The sequence below is a fragment of the Plecotus auritus genome (assembly GCF_963455305.1).
Source record: "Plecotus auritus genome assembly, chromosome: 2".
In the NCBI taxonomy this organism is placed as follows: Eukaryota; Metazoa; Chordata; class Mammalia; order Chiroptera; family Vespertilionidae; genus Plecotus; species Plecotus auritus.
Genome location: NC_137771.1, coordinates 84,733,034 through 84,753,746, shown reverse-complemented (window position 1 = coordinate 84,753,746; position 20,713 = coordinate 84,733,034). Strand labels below are relative to the sequence as shown.

At 41.4% G+C, this 20,713-nt stretch overlaps 1 pseudogene across 1 annotated transcript in view; it reads right to left on the bottom strand.

Annotated features, from left to right (window-relative positions):
- Positions 1 to 917: 917 nt before the first annotated feature.
- The window catches only part of LOC308241128 (homeobox protein NANOG-like), a 187,299-nt pseudogene continuing 167,503 nt past the window's right edge, over positions 918 to 20,713 (bottom strand). The window contains exon 2 of the transcript in view: positions 918 to 1,761. The product of the transcript in view is annotated as a homeobox protein NANOG-like (transcript). The remainder of the gene's footprint in view (positions 1,762 to 20,713) is intronic.

Below are 20,713 nucleotides of genomic sequence, written 5' to 3'. Positions count from 1 at the left end.
AAAAACTCAGTGTCCCAGCCATTGTACCCTGCTTTCCTGTTCTGTTCTACATCCATTATGAGTCAGCATCCTTGGGCTTGAGGGCAGCACCAGGCCTCTCCTGTAACCATGGTTCAGGCTTCATCACAGATAGTTTCCTTCTCTCATTATCCCATCTCCAAGTTCAAAGCTACTTTCCTAACTGATGGTTTTTAAACATTTTGATAATGGAGCCTTTTTTTCCTATGAAATCATCATATAGAGAATTTAACACATGAAAGGGATAAAAGTGGTATTTTTAATAGGCATTTGTTTTATAATCACAAATTAATGATGTTTACCTAGCATGAAGTCAATAACAATGGTGTTTTATTTATTTATTTTTAAATAGATGTTTTATTTATTTGTATTTAAATTTATAAGCCAACCAGCCAAATTGGTATTATTATCATAGTACAGCAAAGTACAAAACAACTTTTACAAACATTTGAGTAATAAATGAATTAGGGGTTGTAGTAAAATAGCAACAGACGCACGAAATAAGTGCAGCATGTTACAGCTCAACCGTTCACCTGAACTGAGGTTTCTAACAAGCTTCCCAATCCCAGAAAATGCAAATAACCCTTTATCACATACCTTTGCACTTTTACTTTCTATTCTTAAAGTTAAGATTCTAGATCTAGAATTATCCAGAATAGCATTATATCTAATTATCTATAGCCAGAGACATCCTTTATTATCTGTCTACAGCAGCAAGGCTACAGAAACCTCTTTGATTAGTCTCCAGTCATATCCCCTCACCCCACCCCTCCAGTTGGCACAATAGGCATACTGAGACACAGCATGTCAAGGCAGAGATGCGTAGAAAAATCCTAGGAGAGATAATACAGCCACTGCCCAAATTGAGATTGAATAACGTACCCATCGTCACACTGTGTTCATGGCTCTATATCCTTGGAGTCTGGCTGTATGTTCATGGAGTAATCTGGGAATAAACCCATGGTTTGCCAGGTACTACAATACTTAGGGGTTTGCAGTATTGCATCCAAGGTGGCTCCAAATCACTGACAGGATTTTGCTGGAACCAGATCTGGGACTGCAGGGATCCCCCTCCATAACTACAGAACTGATTGTTCCAGGCCTGGTTGTTCTGAGCCTGGGTATTCCAGTCCTGGGGGCACCAGGTCTTACTATTCCAGGAGTGGTAGGTCCAAGAAGGGCTATTCCAGGAATGGTGGCTCCAGGTTAGGTTACTGCAGGCCGGGTTGCTCCACATTGAAAGGTTTCCAAAAGGTTCCCCGGGGCCTCCCTGGTGACAGGAAGAGAGGCCCAGGTACTCTGTGGTTGCTGAGCTAGTCTGAGTCACACGGTTGCTATTCTTTGGCCAGTTGGATTTCTGCCACCTCTTGCATTTCATTCTCTGGTTCTGGAACCAGGTCTTAATCTGCTTATAGCTAAGGTTCAGGATGTTGGAAAGTCCTTGCATCTGCTGGAGGCTGAGACATTTCTGCCTCTGAAATCTCTCAATGCATACACAGAGCTGGGTCTGTGAGAAGGCGGTTCTGATCTTCTGTTTTTTGACCTGGGCTTTCTTCTTCTTCCCTGTACTGTTCTCTACAGAAGTGGGTAGTATTCCCCTGGGACTGATGGAAGGATCAGAGCTATTCTGAATAAGCAGACCCATGGAGGAAGGAAGGGGAGAGACAGTCTCATGCGGAGTGTCTCAGCAGATGACATTTGCAAGGATGCTTAGTTTTCGTCAGGCTCATAAATCTCAGGCACCTAAAACTGGGTGCTTCAGAGGAGGGCAGGCTTTGGGGACAAGTCAAATCCACACTCAAATTGCTGAACTGAAGGAGAGAGAAAAAAATCAGATTCAGTCTTAAATCAGAACAATGGTGTTTTAAATGGGGAGTTATGGAAAACACTGGCATTCTTCTATAAACCTTATCATCCAGTGGATTTCTGTATTTTGTTTTAGTTACAAAATATCAAAAAATTTGAGTTAAAATATTTATTTAAAAAAAGACACCATTTGCAACTACATCCCAACATACCTTACAATCTAAGAAATTTTTCAATTCAATAGTAGATTTAGAAGAAGCTGTACTAGAAGGTCTACACAAAAGTGCATTAATTTGATAGCAAATGATAACATATGGATAATTTCCAATTTTTTAATATTTGGTACTGTGTTTATGTTATTTTTCAACATATATTTTTAATAGCTTAAATTATTTTTAAATGAAATGTTATAAAACATTAATGGAACCTCTTAAGAGCCTTCCCAGAACATAAAGTTTGTAAAACACTGCTAGAGTCTGGGCAGTTGTATTTTCCATAAGTCTCTTTCCCTCCAGATAAGTGGCTTATTTAGCTGTACTATTATTAATTCTCTTGACTTGGCTCATTTCCTCTGGACTCTATTAGCTAACTGAATTTTTGCAAAAGTGTTAATGACTAATATACCTACAGTTGGCTTCCTAATTACATATGTATTTTAGTTAAGACCTTTGAATTTTTAAAGAAAGCCTAATGGACGAATTTCAGACATAGGGCATGTAGTAAAAGACATTTTTGAGAAGACAGGTTTTTCCCTATTTTGACAGCATACAAAGCCAGTAATAATTATAATAATACAAATGATTAAGAAATATAGTGCTTACTATGAAACTATTGTAAATTGTTAGTGCTTTGTATTTACTAACTTACTTAATTTAATCACCATAACAAATGTATGAGGTAGATACTATTGTAGTCTCCATTTCAGAGGTAAGAAAACTGAGGTCCATAGCCCATGGACACAGACAATAGTGTAATGAAGGCCTAGGAAGGCAGGTGTGGGGTGAAGGGGGTCAATAGGATAAAAAGGCGAGGGGGGAGGGCATGTGTAATACTTTTAACAATAAAGATAAATTTAATTTTTAAAAAAAGAAAGAAAATAAGGTCCAGAGAGGTTAAAAAGGCTTCCTAAGTTGCATAGCTTGTAACTGGAAAAGCTAGGAATTAAACCAAAGTCTATGCTCTTCAACAATATACTGCCTCTGATACCATAATTTCTGTCATTAGTGGAACCACAGCATAATTATTCATCTAATCCACAAACACACATGTTTACAGCATGTCTGTTCTCAGCCAGGTTCTGTCTCCAGCAGATGGTAGAGAAATGCATTACTGCACTGCTCTGTGCATGTTCCAAGTCTCATGCTCAAAGTGCTCTACAGTGTCCTCCTTTTCTACCTTAACCTTCCATTGGCAGCTCACATGCATCGGCCACAGTGATCTACGGGCCATTCTTATACCCTTGTGCTCTCCTGCCTCTGTTGGCTCAAGCTGCTACTAACAAGCCTTTCTTTCTACTGCTCTGATAAAATTCTTCTTCTACAGGCCGAGCCCCAATCCTATCTTCTCCATAAAGCTTTCAGAGGCCCTAGATGAAATTTCTGTCTCCTTCCCTCATGTTTATATATACTTGCTATCTATTCCTATTGTAGCAGCTCTCAAAGATGATGGCCTTCTTAAGAAAAGAAAGTATGTCTTTTTCTTCTTCTACATCCCCAGCACTAGTGTGTATATATATACATACAATATCCTATCTAATAAAAGAGTAATATGCAAATTAACCATCACTCTGCTACACCCACAAGCCACGCCCACCAGCCAATCAGGAGTGAGTATGCAAATTAACCCAACCAAGATGGCTGCGGCCACAGAGAGAGCAGGAAGCTTGGGTTTCCCCAGCAATGGAGGAAGCCAAGCTTTCCGCACACCCTGGCAGGCTCAGGCCTCCACTCAAGGCTACAAAGTTTCAATTATAGAAAATAAATAAATCCCAGATACCAGGGCCTCCGCTTGGGTTGCCAGGGGGCATGGCCGGCCTGCAAACCACCACAGGCCCCTCGCCCAGGCCGCCCCACACCCCAAGGGAACCCCCACCCTGATCCGGGACACCCTTCAGGGCAAACCAGCCAGCCCCCACCCATTCACCAGGCCTCTATCCTAGCTAATAAAAGAGTAATATGCAAATTGACCATCACTCTAACACACAAGATGGCTACCCCCATGTGGACACAAGATGGCCAGCAGGGGAGGGCAGTTGGGAGGGACCAGGCCTGCAAGGGAGGGCAGTTGAGGGTGATCAAGCCTGCAGGGGAGGGCAGTTAGGGGTGACCAGGCCGGCAGAGGAGGGAAGTTGGGGCAACCGGGCCTGCAGGGAAGGGCAGTTGAGGGGGACCCAGGCCTGCTGGAGAGAGCAGTTGGGGGGGACCAGTCCTGCAGAGGAGGGCAGTTAGGGGTAACCAGGCCTGCAGGGGAAGGTAGTTATGGGCAAACAGGGTGGCAGGGGAGCAGTTAGGCATCAATCAGGCTGGTTAGGGGGTGATCAGGCTGGCAGGTAGAAGTGGTTAGGGGCAATCAGGAAGGCAGGCAGGTGAGCAGTTAGGAGCCAGCAGTCCTGGATTGTGAGAGGGATGTCCGACTGTCCGTTTAGGCCCGATCCTACCGGGATCGGGCCTAAACGGACAGTCGGACATCTTTTGAGGGGTCCCAGATTGGAGAGGGTGCAGGCTGGGCTGAGGGACACACACCCCCATGCACGAATTTCGTGCACCGGGCCTCTAGCATACTTATATATGTATATATTATACTAGAGGCCCGTTGCACAAAGATTCGTGCAATAGGTCTTCCTTCCCCTGGCTACTGGCACCGGTTTTCCTCTGGCACCCGGGACCCAGGCCTTCACTCTGGCCGCCACCTTCCATCTTCACTCCAGCCGGAGCCTTCAGTCTTCGCTCCAGCTGGAGCGCCACTCCTGTAGCTCCCTCCGCCCCCTGCCCTTCCCCTCATAGCAGGTGTCCTGTCCCACCCGGCTGCTCCACACCTACATGCATGCTGCCCAGAGGCCCGGAGCAGCTAGGGGGCGGGGCCACCACCATCTTTGTTGGTTAATTTGCATACTCACTCCTGATTGGCTGGTGGGTGTCATGAAGTGTGGTCAATTTGCATATTTCTCTTTTCTTAGTGTAGATACTATATAGACTATATTAATAATATATATTATGCTACTAGTATATGTATACACATTGTTTACATGTATATGTAAAATATTACATCCTAATATAATGGATAAACAACAATACTGGGTGCCCAGGAGGAACCTAACCATATCCTAGAGAAGACACATTTCCTGTTATCAAGGAACTTCAGCTCTAATTACAGAGACACTGGAGAAGAGAACAACCACAAGTTAGACTGATAAGAAGACTGCCAGGTGGGTTAGAAACACAGCAACTAGACATCAAAAGACCCGAAATTTAGTCCTAGCTCCAACACCAACTATGTGAACTTGAACAAGTAGTTTTATTCTTCTGAACCTCAGTTTCATCCTCAGTACAAGGAGGACTGATGCTGTAAAAGTGTCTCCTCATTCTGATAACTTTAATGAGTCTGAGCAGACTGGTGACTGCCAACAACGCTTTCTGAAGGAATGTGCCCTACAAGAGAGATGTGGGAAACCCTAACTGGTGAGATAAAGGTGCCTCTCTCTTTGCCATCAGAAAGCAACTTACTGATGCACAATGAAATCAATAATATTCAGAAGAGGACTCTATTGGGAAAGTATTGAAGTAACAAATAATGTTGTAATGACAGATTAAGTAGAAGGGGAAAGTGTAAATGGAGCCCAGAAGGAGAGCTGGGAAGGAAGAGATGGTTAGCATTCACCCATCCATGAATCTGGCCACAGTCACAGTATCATTAGAATGACACACTCCACACAGCAGAGAAAGTGCCAGGCCTGCCCATCACTTAGACTGAAATCTCTGAGAGCTGTTCAACTATTTCCACTCTGATTCCTGAATACTTATCAACATTCTAATAACTAATTTTGCTTTCAGCTTCTAGTATAATGAGATAGAGGACGTTTTCCTCCTTTAGCAGCTGGAATAAGACTTACTTCCTCTTGGGAAAAGTCCTATATTTACCAGAAAGAAATCCATAGATTAAGCACATGGGTTGAGGAATGAGATCCCAATCAATAAATGCTAATGCTGATCTGCCTTCTAAGTGTGGGTCCCAAAACTTTACGATCCTTTATTTTGTGAACATTTCAACATATCCGGGTCTGTAAACTTGACAATTAGTTTGATCACATTTGAATTACTCTGAATGATGAAAATGTGAAGAATTTGAAAATTACAGAGAATCAGGGGTGGGATTGGGGTGGGGAGTGAAGAGAGCAGCCAAAGATGTTGGCCACTAGATAGATTAGACTTCGGAGAGAACAGATTATTTAATGGAAAATTTAAGTTATTTGCTGTTGAATATATGGTTTAAGTCTCCTCCTCCAACTCTCCTGAATAAAGTCTTTGCTGCTATTTTTAGGCTACCAAAGGAAGTTCTAAACTCTGCATCCAGCTTGGTGCAGAGACTACATATGGAGTTGTACAATCCAGGGCAGGGAGTGAAGGGAGGGCAGTGGACATTGGTGTTTCACCCAGAGGAGAGAGGCAGGGGCAGGGAACCTCTGGGTAGTCATCATAAGTACAGTCCCATCATAAAATAACACCGCAGCATTCTGTGACATAAATCACGCTGTCGGGAGTTAGATTAGATTGGATCAGCCCCTCTGAGGATGATCATCTGATGAAACAAAGTTTCTGCACTGATCCAGTTGGGGAGCAGGCAGTGCAAGGCAAATGGCTTTACCGTCCTCAGTGCTGTATTATCCATTATCACTGGAAAGACGCAAGGGACCTACAGGTTTGTCAATGGTGCCACACTCAGAATTCCTCAATCATGACCTTGGTAGATTCAACCATAGACTAATGGAATATTTTAACAGACTTTCATAACACCCAGTTCAAAACTTATGTTCCCCAAACACTCTTGTTCTCAGAAACTTGCCCTTCTTATTCAGAGCAAAGAACCCCTGTAGCTAATTGGCACTAAATTGGCTCCACAATCCCCCCATTGGCATAACCAGTGAACATTCCAAAAAGTGGATGATTTGTACCCAGAAGTCTCCTCAGAATCCAGGAGTCTGCTCTCTTGTTTTGCACATAGACAAGAACATCAAAGAAAAGAAGGCAGATACTCATATCCTGCCTTGTCGAAATTACTAATTACTAAAAGATTAAACAAAATGGCACATAAGCAAAAGGCCACTGTAAGACATTGGATCCCTCAGAAGATTTACACGTCTGGCTTTGTGTGTCCTTTTGGTGAAAGAAGACCACACCAACCCAGGCCCGCGGCACCAGCAGCTGCAAAGAGAGAAGCCAATTTCAAGGAAATGCAACAGGAAAAAGACTGGAAACAAAAATTTTAAAAATCTCCAGTAAGGACCAGATATTGCTTTCCTGAACATGCATACATCCACCGCCCAAATGCCTGTGAACTAGTCCTAAATACAAGTGCTGATAATGTAAGCCAGGTGTTTCTACTTCCTACCATAATGGCTGGAAAGACCATCAATGTAGAATAGTAATAACAGCATCTGAAGTGCATCTGAGTTTAAACACATAACAGGAATATTTTTCTTTCCCCTCCAAGTAGGTGTCTGTTCTGCATTTATATTGCGTTAGCATCAAGGAGACCTGGGACCAAGATCCTTTTTAGAAATAGCTCTTCCAATCTTGAGAGTAACACTGGTGTTTTGTTTTTCTGTTTTAAAGAAAAGAAAACACTGATGACAGGAGATGTTGCTTCAGGGAGGCAACTGGAAGTCTTAAATTGTGGGAGATATGGATGCTTAGAGGTAACCCCAGGCATGCATGAAAACTAGAAAAATCTTAGGAAGCACCAGAAATAATCTTTCTCTGATACATCCTCTCAGGCTGCCCTCTTCCATTAAAAAAAAAAAAGACCCCCCAAAATATCCTCAGGAACATAAGCAACATTTTTCAGAAGTAATGAAAAATGAATAAAAATCCACTCCCCTTTTTGCAGCAGTGTCTCCAATAAGACTACGTGAGGTTGCAAACAAAATTCTTCAAGTTGGCTCCAATGAAAGGAGGACAGGGTACTGGAAGGATAAAACAGCCATTCACATAGTTCAACTAAGGGACCCAGATTGGGAACTGGAAAGTGAAGCCACACTTCAGCCTCTCAGCTGGTCTCTGTCTCTTTCTGCTTCTCTCTGCATTTCTGTTCCCCTTTCTTCATTCTAAACAAGTTTCCTCTGCTTGGTTATCTGGAGCCTAATCCAGAATGCTGACCCTGTCTACATCACCATACCTTTTCGTTCTAGGGCCCATGGTCAACTGGAAAAATCTCAGCACCAATGTCCAAAAAGTGAACTGATTATGGTTCAGATTATTTGTTTGAACCGAGCCTTACAAGTCAGAGGTAATAGGCCGGGCCTTCCCCTCAGGTGTTCATCTTAAATCCAGTCGGCATTGTCTTCTTCACTTGGGTAGTCCTAGTTAGGGAAGGCTTCCTCAGAACCAGACATTGGGAAGAGGTAAAAAGGTAAACTGAACAAGGGCCTTTGGTTTTATTGACTTCCCAACTTTCCTATTTACAAAATCAGGGTGATGATATCTTGTCACTAGTTATAAGCCCCACCAGCAGGACCACAGGACATAGTGTTGAGTTGGGTTTTTGAAGAAGACTTTCTGTAATTTCAAGGCCTAGGACAAAAAACTGAGACCCATAGCCCCAATCTCACCTGTCAAAACACAGGAACACTTTCTGCAAGAGCAGGAACCTCCTCTGTCCGGAGTTTGCCCACAAAGCTGAGAAGAGTTCTAGGAAGGAGGCTGAACTGCTCTAGGGAACTGAGAAGACTCAAGGTGCCACAGCCCAGCAACAGAGAGGCATAAGGAGGTATTTCTCGACACTGGGGTGTGGAGCAGACCAACATGTTGTGGGCTGGGACTGAGCTGTGCAGTGGTAGCAGCTCCAGCCTCAGCCTAGGAAATGCCCATTGTCCCCCTGATACTGTGGCAGCAACAAAACCAACAAATCAGAACACCTCCTGCATAGTTTTAAATGCCCTCTTGAGGGAGTACCACCCCGAGAAGAAACTGGAACCAGATACCACAAGGGCAGTCTTATAGTTTGAGAATAGCTGTGCTCTGGGAAAGAGAAGAGAAAGAACAGCTTTATGCACATCAGAAAGAATTTAGGTTTGAGCTGGGCAGAAACCTTTTGGGAGTCAGTTGTAAAACGCTATAGCAAATTGCCAAAGAATGGCTATAGACGGCTATAGACTTTTTAGACTGATGAGGGGTGTATGTGTGTGTGTGTGTGTGTGTGTGTGTGTGTGTGTTTAATACATAAGATAACCATTTTCCATCTTCCTAAAAATGGTTTAAGTACAACCCCACTCAGACATAAAAGAATAGATGAATTGACTGCTTGGAGCTTAGGATTCTACCTGGAGAATTGGTAGTGAAGAGTCTGAGAGACTAGAATTAATGTCCCATATTCTGTTAAAAGACACATAACAATATCATTACTGACAGACACAATTACACATTCTAATGAGGCAGAGTCACATGTTAATAGTAGTTATGGTCATTTTTAAATAATTAACAGTAATACACAGGCAATCCATCAGTACAGCATACAGTGCATTGCTATCCTGTAGGCATACATGTAATGATGCTGAATATTTGTTCATATGAATCTCACGCAGAGCCAGCTTTGCCCACAATGTTCTTCAGCCTCCTATTGATTTCCTTCCATGCAGCCCAAGCCACAATTCCCCTTGATAAGGATAACCCATAGCCTTCTAAATTTCCCCAGAAACATGGTCAGTTGGATTTTCCACAGCTATAAGCAGGAAATTAATATAGGATCCAAGCAGTTTTTATTATGCCTGCTCACCCACTCCATCCCAACCTGACACTTTAATCAACTCAACATGTTTAAAAATAAATTTGATCATATCAGGAGCGAGAAACTGCCCAGGGCTTGTGACCACTCACAGCAGAAATTCCAAGGCATGCCTCATTTTTCAAAAGTTTGGTTGTTGTGTATATTTCTTCTCTTTCCTATTCCAATCCCAAAACAAGGACTTGGGGTAGCAGGAAGTGGTTTGGCACTTGCCAAGTGGGCTTTCTTCCTCAGTTCTTCATTAAACAATTTATGAATTTGGGCAAATGTTTAATTTCCCAAGGATGCCACAATGCAGTAAAATGGGCATACCTAAATCTTCCTTGCTGACTATATGAAGTTGTGAGAAAGAGATGAAAAAAACTTATGTATGAGAAAGAAATGGCACTGCTCACCGAGAACATGAAACACTTATAATGAAGACTACAGATGAAGTAGTGACACTGAGCCCCACGGTTCTGCTGAGGCCGCCCCCAAGGTGAGGTTACTTCCTGGGTTTGAGGCAGTTTGGGATCTTTGGGGCAATATAGTTGATTCTTACCTAAATCTTCCATATTAATCAAGCACTCGTTGCATGCACTCAACCAGGACTTGAGGGGGGGTGGGGGGGCGGCCAGCAATGATTGGGGACAAATTGAGGGGTACCAGAATATACCATTCTAGAATATGTCTCCTTGGCATTTGGATTATTTTGAGCATAAGTCTTTGGGCACTAGCAGTCAGAAAAATCTCTAGAAATGCACAATTTTCCAAAAATTTACATTTATAAAGAAAATCTGTAAAGATGTCACACACTCCCATACTGGAAAGAAGAGAACTCCTAACAATTCTTACCAATGGAGAAGACATTTCCTTAACTCTGAACAACAATCTTAATTAAACTACTCTTGTGTATCATACTTTTCCTGGTCACCTTTCCATAACTTGTCTCTCCCTCCTAGAAGCCCCCAAACACTTTCTCTTTCTCAGCCTAAGATGGCATAGAAACCAAGTTCTGATCATCCCTTTGAGTAACTCACCACTGGGTGCTCCCAGGCGTCCATGTGGCATGCACATGTTAATAAATGTGTTTGCTTTGCTCTTGTTAATGTGTTTTTGCCCCAGCTGGAGAATTTCTGGGGACTTCTAACTTGAGGCACTCTGCCTGACAAAGTTGTGGTTGTTTAGTCTGACCATTCGGAATCCCAGAAAATCATACCACTTGCCACTAGCTGCTCTGAGTCATTCGTGCAGATGCACAGACTGTCGAGCTAGAAAGAAAATCCAGATTTCTCATTTTAGAGATAATAAAACTGAGGCCCAGACTAGTGAAGAATTTCATTCCTCAAATAAGAATGCTTTCTACTGAAAATTGCCTCCTTTATGTAAGTCCTCAAATGAGTAGGTGATATTTGAATGCTGAATGATACTACAAGACAGATGAGCATTGATTTAAATGCTGCTATCTGACAGATCCGGCCATCAATCATAACCTGATGTCTCAGGAGAGTCATCCTTTAGAACAAGGCTTGGGAATAGCATGATTAGAATTTACAGCTGAACCAACTCCTCATCGGAGCTGTCCTTTTCCCAGCTACTAAAGTACTGGGGCTCCAACTGGAGCCTGCATCAGAATCACCTGGATGACAGCAGCACCCACCTCAAAGCTTCTAACTTGATTAGGTCTGGGATGGGGAGCAAGAATTTGAATTTCTAACCAGTTCATGCTGATGCTGATGTTGACACTCAAGCTGCAGGTTATTAGGTAAGCTGGCATCACACCTTGAGAGCTCTGTACTAAGACAAACAGGATCCCTACACATTCAGGACCCTCATCTTAGAACCTCAATTAAAGAAATACCAAAAGAAGAAGTAAATATTTTATCAAAATAGGGATTACAAATCTAAGAATCTGCAATTTTCTAAAGCAAAGTTTCTTAACCTGTGATCCTTGGACTCCCTCTCCCCACAAAGGACCCATTGAAAGAATTCAGGGGATTCAAAGATTGGAAGGAAAATATTTATTCTTATTCTCACTAGCTTCTAATGGAAATTTAGCATTTTCTCCTATTTTACTGGTAAATGTAAGCAGTAAACCACAGTGGTATGAGCATTAACTATGACTTTGTCACCAATAAAAATCACATACCACATGACTCTCTGAGACCCCACCCATCCATTTATCAGCCCCACCCAAGCTTTTTGCAGCAGCTTTTCCATATGAATGACCTGTCCCTTCTCAGACTTCAGACTTGCCTAAAATCTCTTAAATATGCAGCAGCTGATGTCAGCATGCCCCATATCAATAAGAAGCCCAACCCCCCAGCACTAGCACCAGTCTACCTTGCTTCACAGCTGGGCCTCACCTGGGCACTTCCAAGCCTAATACAAGTAGCAGCCATCTGTAGCTCCTGCTGGGTGGCCCCAGGCAATGGCTGACTTTGCACCACCCAGGAGGCCCCAGAGCCAGTGCACTCAGTGAACAGCTTCAGACCATACCAGATTACATTCATGAGTGACACACTCAAGGGGCAGGCTCAGTGAGCACTAAAACCCCACTGAAGCAAGTCCTGCTCCATAGGTGTATCTCCACAGCAACTCTGCTACTGTAGTCACAGATGATCTTCACAGCCAATTGGCCTGGAGGTCAATTCCTCCCAGTGACTCTAACAGAAGTGAAGGCTCAACTACAACAAGACTGTGCACACTGCCAACACCTAGAGTGCTCAGCTAAAGTGACTGAGGAGGCTGAGCCACTGGGCCCTACAGGACACCTATTATACAAGGCAACTTTACCAATTCCAGGAGACATAGCAGCTCTACCTAATACATAGAAATAAATACAGGGAAACAACCAGAATGCAGAGACAAAGAAACGTGTCACAAATGAAAGAAATGGAAGCAATCAAACTACTGGATACAAAGTTCAAAACAATCGTTATAAGGTTGCTCAAGGATCTTACTGAGAGCTTCAAGGGACTTAATGAGAGCTTCAAAGAACTTAGTGAGACTTTCAAAGATGAAAAGGGAACAGTCTGAAGTTAAGCACACACTAACTGAAATAAAAAATAATGTACAGGGATTCAACAGTAAACGATTCTGAGAATCAAATCAACAATTTGGAATATAAAGAAGCAAAAAAACACCCAAACAAAAGAAAAAAAAATAATAGTAATCCAAAAATATGAAAATAGTGTAAGGAGCCTCTGGGACAACTTCAAGCATACCAACATTTGCATTATGGGGGTGCCAGAAGGAGAAGAGAGAGATCAAAATATTGAAAACCTATTTGAAGAAATAATGACAGAAAACTTCTCCTGCCTGGTGAGAGAAATAGACTTACAGGTCCAGGAAGTCCCACACAAGAAGAACCCACAGAGGCCCACACCAAGACACATCATAATTAAATGCCAAGGGTTAAAGACAAAGAGATAATCTTAAAAGCAGCAAGATAAAAGCAGTTAGTTACCTACAAGGGAGCTCCCATGAGACTGTCAACTGATTCTCATCAGAAACTTTGCAGGTCAGAAGGGAGTGGCAACAAATATTCAAAGTGATGAGTAGCAAAGACCTATAACCAAGATTACTCTATCCAACAAAACTATCTTTTAGAATTGATGGTTAGATAAAGAGCTTCGCAGATAAGAGAAAGCTAAAGGAGTTCATCACCACCAAACCAGTATTACATGAAATGTTAAAGAATATTCTTTTTTTTTTGGAGAGTATTCTTGAAGAAGAAGAAGAGGAGGAGGAGGAGGAAGAAGAAGAAAGAGGAGGGGGAGGAGGAGGAAGAGGTCAAAAATATGAACAAAAAATGGCAATAAATACATATCTATCAACAACTGAATCTAAAAATCAAAATAATCGAACAAGAAATCTAATGAACAAAATAAACTGATGAATAAAATAGAATCAGAGGCATGGGAACATGGAACAGACTGACTAAACTCAGAGGGAAGAGGGGTGGAGGGGGGTAGGGAGAGATTACCCAAAGATCTTATATGCATATATGCATTGCCTATGGACACAGATAATGGGGTGGTAAAGGCCTGAGGTGGGACAGGAACTGGGTGGAGGGGAGCAATGGAAGGAAAAGAGGGATATCTGTAATACTCTCAACAATAAAGATTTTTTGAAAATCACATATTACATTCAATTGTGTGTTTTTTTTAATTTTTATTGAATTTATTGGGGTGACATTGGTTAATAAAAATATATAGATTTCAAGTCTACAATTGTATAATGCATTATCTGTATATTGTATTGTGTGTTCACTACCCAAAGTCACATCTCCTTCTCTCACCATTTATCTCCTCTCTACCCTCTTCTACCATCCCTCACCCCCTTCCCTCTGGTAATTTTGTTCATGAGATGCACATATAAGTGAAATCATGTGGTATTTGTCTCCCTGACTGGCTTATTTCACTTAGCATAATACTCTACAGGTCATCCATGCTGTTGAAAAAGGTAAGATTTCCTTCTTTTTTACTTAGTAGTATTCCATTGTGTAAATGTACCACTGCTTTTTTTATCCACCCATCTACTGATGGGCGTTTGGGATGATTCTAAATCTTGGCTATTGTAAATATCATTGCAATGAACATAGGAGTGCATATATTCTTTCTAATTAGTGTTTGGATTTCTTTGGATATATTCCCAGAAGTGGAATCGCTGGGTCATAAGGCAGTTTTATTTTTTATTTTTTGAGGAAACTCCATACTATTTTCCATAGTGGCTGCATCAATGGTGTACAAGGGTTCCCTTTTCTCCACATCCTTGCCAGCACTTGTTTTTTGTTGATTTATTGATGATAGCCATTCTGACAAGTATGAGGTGATAACTCTGTGATTTTAATTTGTATTTCTCTAATGATTAGTGACATTCAGCATTTTTTAATATGCCTATTCCCCATCTGTATGTCCTATTTGGAGAAGTGACTCTCAGCAATTGAAGGTTAGATAAAGGCCCTTTGCCCATTTTTTAATTGAATTACTTGTTTTTTTGGTATTGAGTTGTATAAGTTCTTTATAAATTTTTGGATATTAATGCCTTATCAGATGTATCATTGGTGAACATGTTCCCATTCAGTGGGTTGTCTTTTCATTTTGTTAATGACTTCCTTTACTGTACAAAAACATTTGTTTATTTTTTCTTTTGTTTCCCAATTTTTCCAATACCATTTATTGAGTAGACTGCATTTACCCCATTGTATGTCCTTGCCTCCTTTGTCAAATATTAATTGACAATAAAGGTGTGTGTTTATTTCTGGGCTCTCTATTCTGTTCCACTGATCTTTATGTCTATTTTTATGGCAATACCATTCTGTTTTGATTACTATAGCCTTGTGGTATAGTTTGATATCCAGTAACGTGATTCCTCCAACTCTGTTTCTCAGGATTGCTGTGGCTATTCGGGGTCTTTTGTGGTTCCATATAAATTTTTGAAATATTTGTTCTAGTTCTGTGAAATACATCATTAATATCTTCTTAAGAATTGTGTTGAATCTATAGATTTCTTTAGATAGTATGGACATTTTAATGATGTTAATTCTTCTTATCCATGAACACAGTATATGCTTTCACTTATTTGTTTCTTCTTCAATTTCTTTCTTCTGTATCTTATAATTTTCCAAGTATAGGTCTTTTACATTCTTGGTTAAATTTACTTCTAGATTGTTGTTCTTTTGATGCAATTGTAAATGGGATTGTCTTCTTAGTTTCTCTTTCTGATAGTTCATTATTGGTGTATTAAAATGCACCAAATTATTTCTGGATATTTATTTTGTATCCTACTACTTTAATAAATTCATTTATCAGATCTAGTAGTTTTGGGTGGAATCTTTAGGGTTTTCTATATACAGTATCATGTCATCTGTACATATAGCTGTTTTCTATATCACAAAATATCACTGATACATACTACTATTTTGAAATTATGGTAGGTATTAGATCTGCCACTAGGTCTTGTTGTTTGGTACACTAATAGAGAAGCACATATATTAATGCATGGTAAATTTGGTTTTTAAAAATATTTTTATAAATGTACTTTAATATAATTGGTTTCCTTTATAATTCAATGTATTTTATTTTATGCACTTAAAGACTATTCTGAGCAGAAGTTCAAATATTTCACTCACCTGATAGAGTCTATGGGATTTAAAAAAAAAAAAGATTAAGAACTCTTGATTAAATGTTCAATTTCTCAAATTCTCAAAATCAATTTCTCAAATTAATTTTACTTTATTGAATTTAAATAAGGAGAGACTTTTTTAAAAATACCATAAAAGTGAGAAAGTCAAAGCCCAAAAATAAGAAGGAGTAATTGTGCTGATCAAGGATCAAAATATGATAAATATAAAGTAAACTTTTGTTTTTGAGCTCCTAAATTATGAGTAATTTGTTAAACTGAGTTCCTTAATTTAGACTTTTAATGCTATTTTCTGCTATTTCCCCTTTCTTCCTTCTGGTGTGCCTTTTGTGGAAAACACCTCCTGAAAACAGCCACTAAGATAAGCCTCAGTAATCAAACCAGGTGCTTCCAGTTCTCAAACTACCTTATCTGGGGACCCTCACACTGAAGAATATTACCTGACCAGTAAGATTCATACTAATGAGCACACATTTGGACTTTTCCAATATCTTATCAGCCCTCCCTGCCTCCAACCAAACCTAACTGAGACATCAGTATAATTACTCAACCAATTCAAAGCAAAGAGTTCATCCACTCTATATTGGGGTTTTCTCTGTTTACCTACCTTGAGTAGTCTTTAGTTCAAGTTCATATATACATGAAATTTCTAGTCAGGAAAAATTCAACTGATCAAGAAAAGTATAGGGAATAGAAAAAGCAATACCTTTTCATGACTATTCCTTTTTATCAGCTTCTGAATATGAAGGTTGTAGTAAAAGTAAATTTTTCCTCATGAGTAAAGATAGGTTCTTCTACATTCAATAAGACATCAATCCCTAATTCCCAAGTACATAGAAATTAATAGCCATGTTTAAATATATATGAAGATATTAAACTGTAACAGAAAATATGGACATCCTAGAGATGCAAATCAAAACAACAATGAGATACTATCTCACACCTGTCAGAATGGCTATCATCAACAAACGACAAGTGCTGGCAAGGATGTGGAGAAAAAGGAACCCTCCTGCACTGCTGGTGGGAATGCAGACTGGTGCAGCCACTGTGGAGAACAGTATGGAGTTTCCTCAAAAAACTAAAAATGGAACTCCCATTTGACCCAGTGATCCCACTTCTAGCAATATATCCCAAGAAACCAGAAACACCAATCAGAAAGAATATATGCACCCCTATGTTCATAGCAGCACAATTCACCATAGCTAAGATTTGGAAACAGCCTAAGTGCCCATCAGCAAATGAGTGGATTAAAAACTGTGGTACATCTACACAATGGAATACTATGCCGCTATAAAAAAGAAGGAACTTTTACCATTTGCAACAGCATGATGGACCTGGAGAGCATTATGCTAAGCGAACTAAGCCAGTTGGAGAAAGATAAATATCACAGGATCTTACTCATATGTGGGATATAATGATCAGCATAAGTTGATGAACAAGAATAGATCCAGAGACAAATAGTATGGGAGTCGTGTGTGTGTGTGTGTGGGGGGGGGGGGGGCGGGCGCGGGGAGAGGAACCAAAGGACTTGTATGCATGCATATTAGCATAACCAATGGACATAGACACTAGGGCAGTAAGGGCTTGCCCGGGGTGGGAATGGCTGGGGGGTGGGGAGACAATTGGAGTAAAAGAAGACATATGTAAAACTTTAGACAATAAAAAAAAAAAAAGAAAGGGAAAAATATTCTCTTACATACTAAGCAAATTGTGGCTGATAAATGAACAAGTAACAAATGAACATTCAAAGGACACCTCCGCCAATAAAAATAAAGAAAGAAAATATGGAAAAGTAATAGTTGTTAGAGTTAAAAGTTTTATTTTATGTGGCATTATTGGGGAAGGGAGAGGAACCCACCTTTTATGAACACTATCAATCTAAGACCAAGGAAGACAGCCCAGAAGCATGATAAATTATGGGGAAAACAACCAAAAAGCATCCCAAGAAGTATCCATCCATCCTTTTTTGGAGGTGGCTTTCAAAATTGTTTCCTCTCCATACCCTCACCAACCCCATGGTGTGCACCCATCACTTCACACCTGAACCCCAGCCTCAGGCTCCTGCAGAGTCTTGCTGCTACAACCCTCCTCATAGCCATCTCCAGGAGGAGTAGTGTTCCTGAGGAGTAGCACTGTACACACCCAATATGACTGGGCATCTCAGAAACTGAGAGAAACCAGGACTGCTTCCATTTTTTGAGGCTTCCAATAAGTATATTATTAAAAAGAGGAAGAATGAGAGGGATAGGACAAGAAAAAAAGGAGAAGGAAAATATGCATAAAAGAGTTAGCAACACGGAGAAACCAAGATGGCGGCATAGGTAAGCACCTAAACTGCTGCCTCGCACAACAATTTCAAAACTACAACTAAAAGACAGAACAGACACCATCCAGAACCACAGGAAAGCTGGCTGAGTGAAAATTCTACAACTAGAAGGAAAGAGAAAAGCTGACAGAGAATTGGAGGTACGGCAAAGGGTCTTTGTGCACGCAGAGAGGAAGGGCGGCTGAGAGCCTGGCTGACTTTCTCTGGCGGAAGGGGGAAGGAAGCCCCCGACCGCACTGAACCCCAGTTCTGACTGCACTGAACCCCAGTCCTGGGTGAAACCCCGTGGACCCAGGCTCATACAGGGGGAGTCTGGACTGTCAGGTAGAGAGAAAGGCACCCGGAGACTCGGAGACCCGGGGGAGACCTGGGGGAGCCCGGGCGGGCAGGGGTCTGGAGGCAAGTGAGACATTGTGCACAAAGGCTGCGGAGGTTGCCACAGGCTTTCCTTAGAAGAAGGGAGTCGGAAGCTCCTGACTGCACTGAACCCCAATTCTGACTGCACTGAACCCCAGATCCAGGCGAGCCTCTGGGGACCTGCGCTCTTATGGGGGGGAATCTGGACTCTCAGGCGGAGACTCAGGAGCCGGGGAAGGCAGAGATCTGGAGGCGCGCGCATGCCAGTGTGCACAAAGGCTGCGGAGGTTGCCACAGGCTTTCCCTAGTGGAAGGGAGTCAGAAGCTCCTGACTGCACTGAACCCCAGTTCTGACTGCACTGAACCCCAGTTCCAGGCGAGCCCCTCGGGACCCACACTCTTGTGGGGGGAATCTGGACTCTTGGGCGGAGACTCGGGAGCCGGGGAAGGCAGAGGTCTGGAGGCGCATGCATGCGCAAGGGCAAGGCTGACAGGAAGCCAAGACTGTCTGCTCCGCCCTGAGACTCCACCCCATCCAAGCTGAGCACAGAGGCTATTGTAATTTGGCAAGTCTAATCCTATAAGGCTGTCTCCAGCACCGAACTTCTCCCAGCATAGACACAGCTGATCCTTACAGCCAACTGGCCTGGAGTTCTATTCCTCCAAGTGATACCAACAACAATCAAGACTTCATTACAACAAGGCTGTACACACAGTCCACAAAGGGGTGCACCAAGAGTGTCCACCTCAGGTTAACTGGGGAGGCCGACCCACTGGGCCATATAGGAAACCTAGCACACAAATCTACCCTACCAACTCAGGGAAGCAGTAAAAATGCAGCATCAAAGAAACAGATCACAAACGAAAGAAATGGAGGAAAACAAACGACTGGATATAGAATTCAAAATCACGGTTATAAGGCTTTTCAAGAATATCCTAGAAAAGGCTGATAAATATAACGAGACCCTCAAAGATATGAAAAAGAACCAACTAGAAATTAAACATACACTGACTGAAATAAAAAATATTATACAGAGACCCAACAATAGACTAGAGGAACACAAGAATCAAGTCAAAGAATTGAAATGCAAAGAAGCAAAAAACACTCAACCGAAAAAGCAAAAAGCAAAAAAAATCCAAAAAGTTGAAGATAGTGTAAGAAGACTCTGGGACAACTTCAAGCGTACCAACATCAGAATTATGGGGATGCCAGAAGAAGAGAGAGAGCAAGATACTGAAAACCTATTTGAAGAAATAATGACTGAAAACTTCCCTCACCTGGTGAAAGAAATAGACTTACAAGTCCAGGAAGCGCACAGAACCCCAAACAAAAGGAACCCAAAGAGGACCACACCAAGACACATCATAATTAAAATGCCAAGAGCAAAAGACAAAGAGAGAATCTTAAAAGCAGCAAGAGAAAAACAGTTAGTTACCTACAAGGGAGCACCCATACGACTGTCAGCTGATTCTCAACAGAAACTTTGCAGGCCAGACGGGAGTGGCAAGAAATTTTCAAAGTGATGAATAGCAAGAACCTACAACCAAGATTACTCTACCCAGCAAAGCTATCATTCAGAATTGAAGGTCAGATAAAGAGCTTCACAGATAAGAAAAAGCTAAAGGAGTTCATCACCACCAAACCAGTATTATATGAAATGCTGAAAGGTATTCTTTAAGAAGAGGAAGAAGAAAAAAGTAAAGATAAAAATTATGAACAACAAATACATATCTATCAACAAGTGAACCTAAAAATCAAGTGAATTAAAAACCTGAGGAACAGAATAATCTGGTGAATATAATAGAATCAGGGGCATAGAAAGGGAGTGAACTGATAATTCTCAGGGGGAAAGGGGTATGGGGGGTTCAGGAAGAGACTGGACAAAATTCATACACCTATGGATGAGGACAGTGCCGGGGAGGTAAGGGCAGAAGGTGGGGTGGGAACAGGGTGGAGCGGAGCTATGGGGGAAAAAGGAGAAACAATTGTAATAATCTGAATAAAGATTTATTTAAAAAAAAAAAAGAGTTAGCAACACAAGTTCGACTGCTATCTTTAGAAAGCATGCTCCCAAGGTTGGCCCT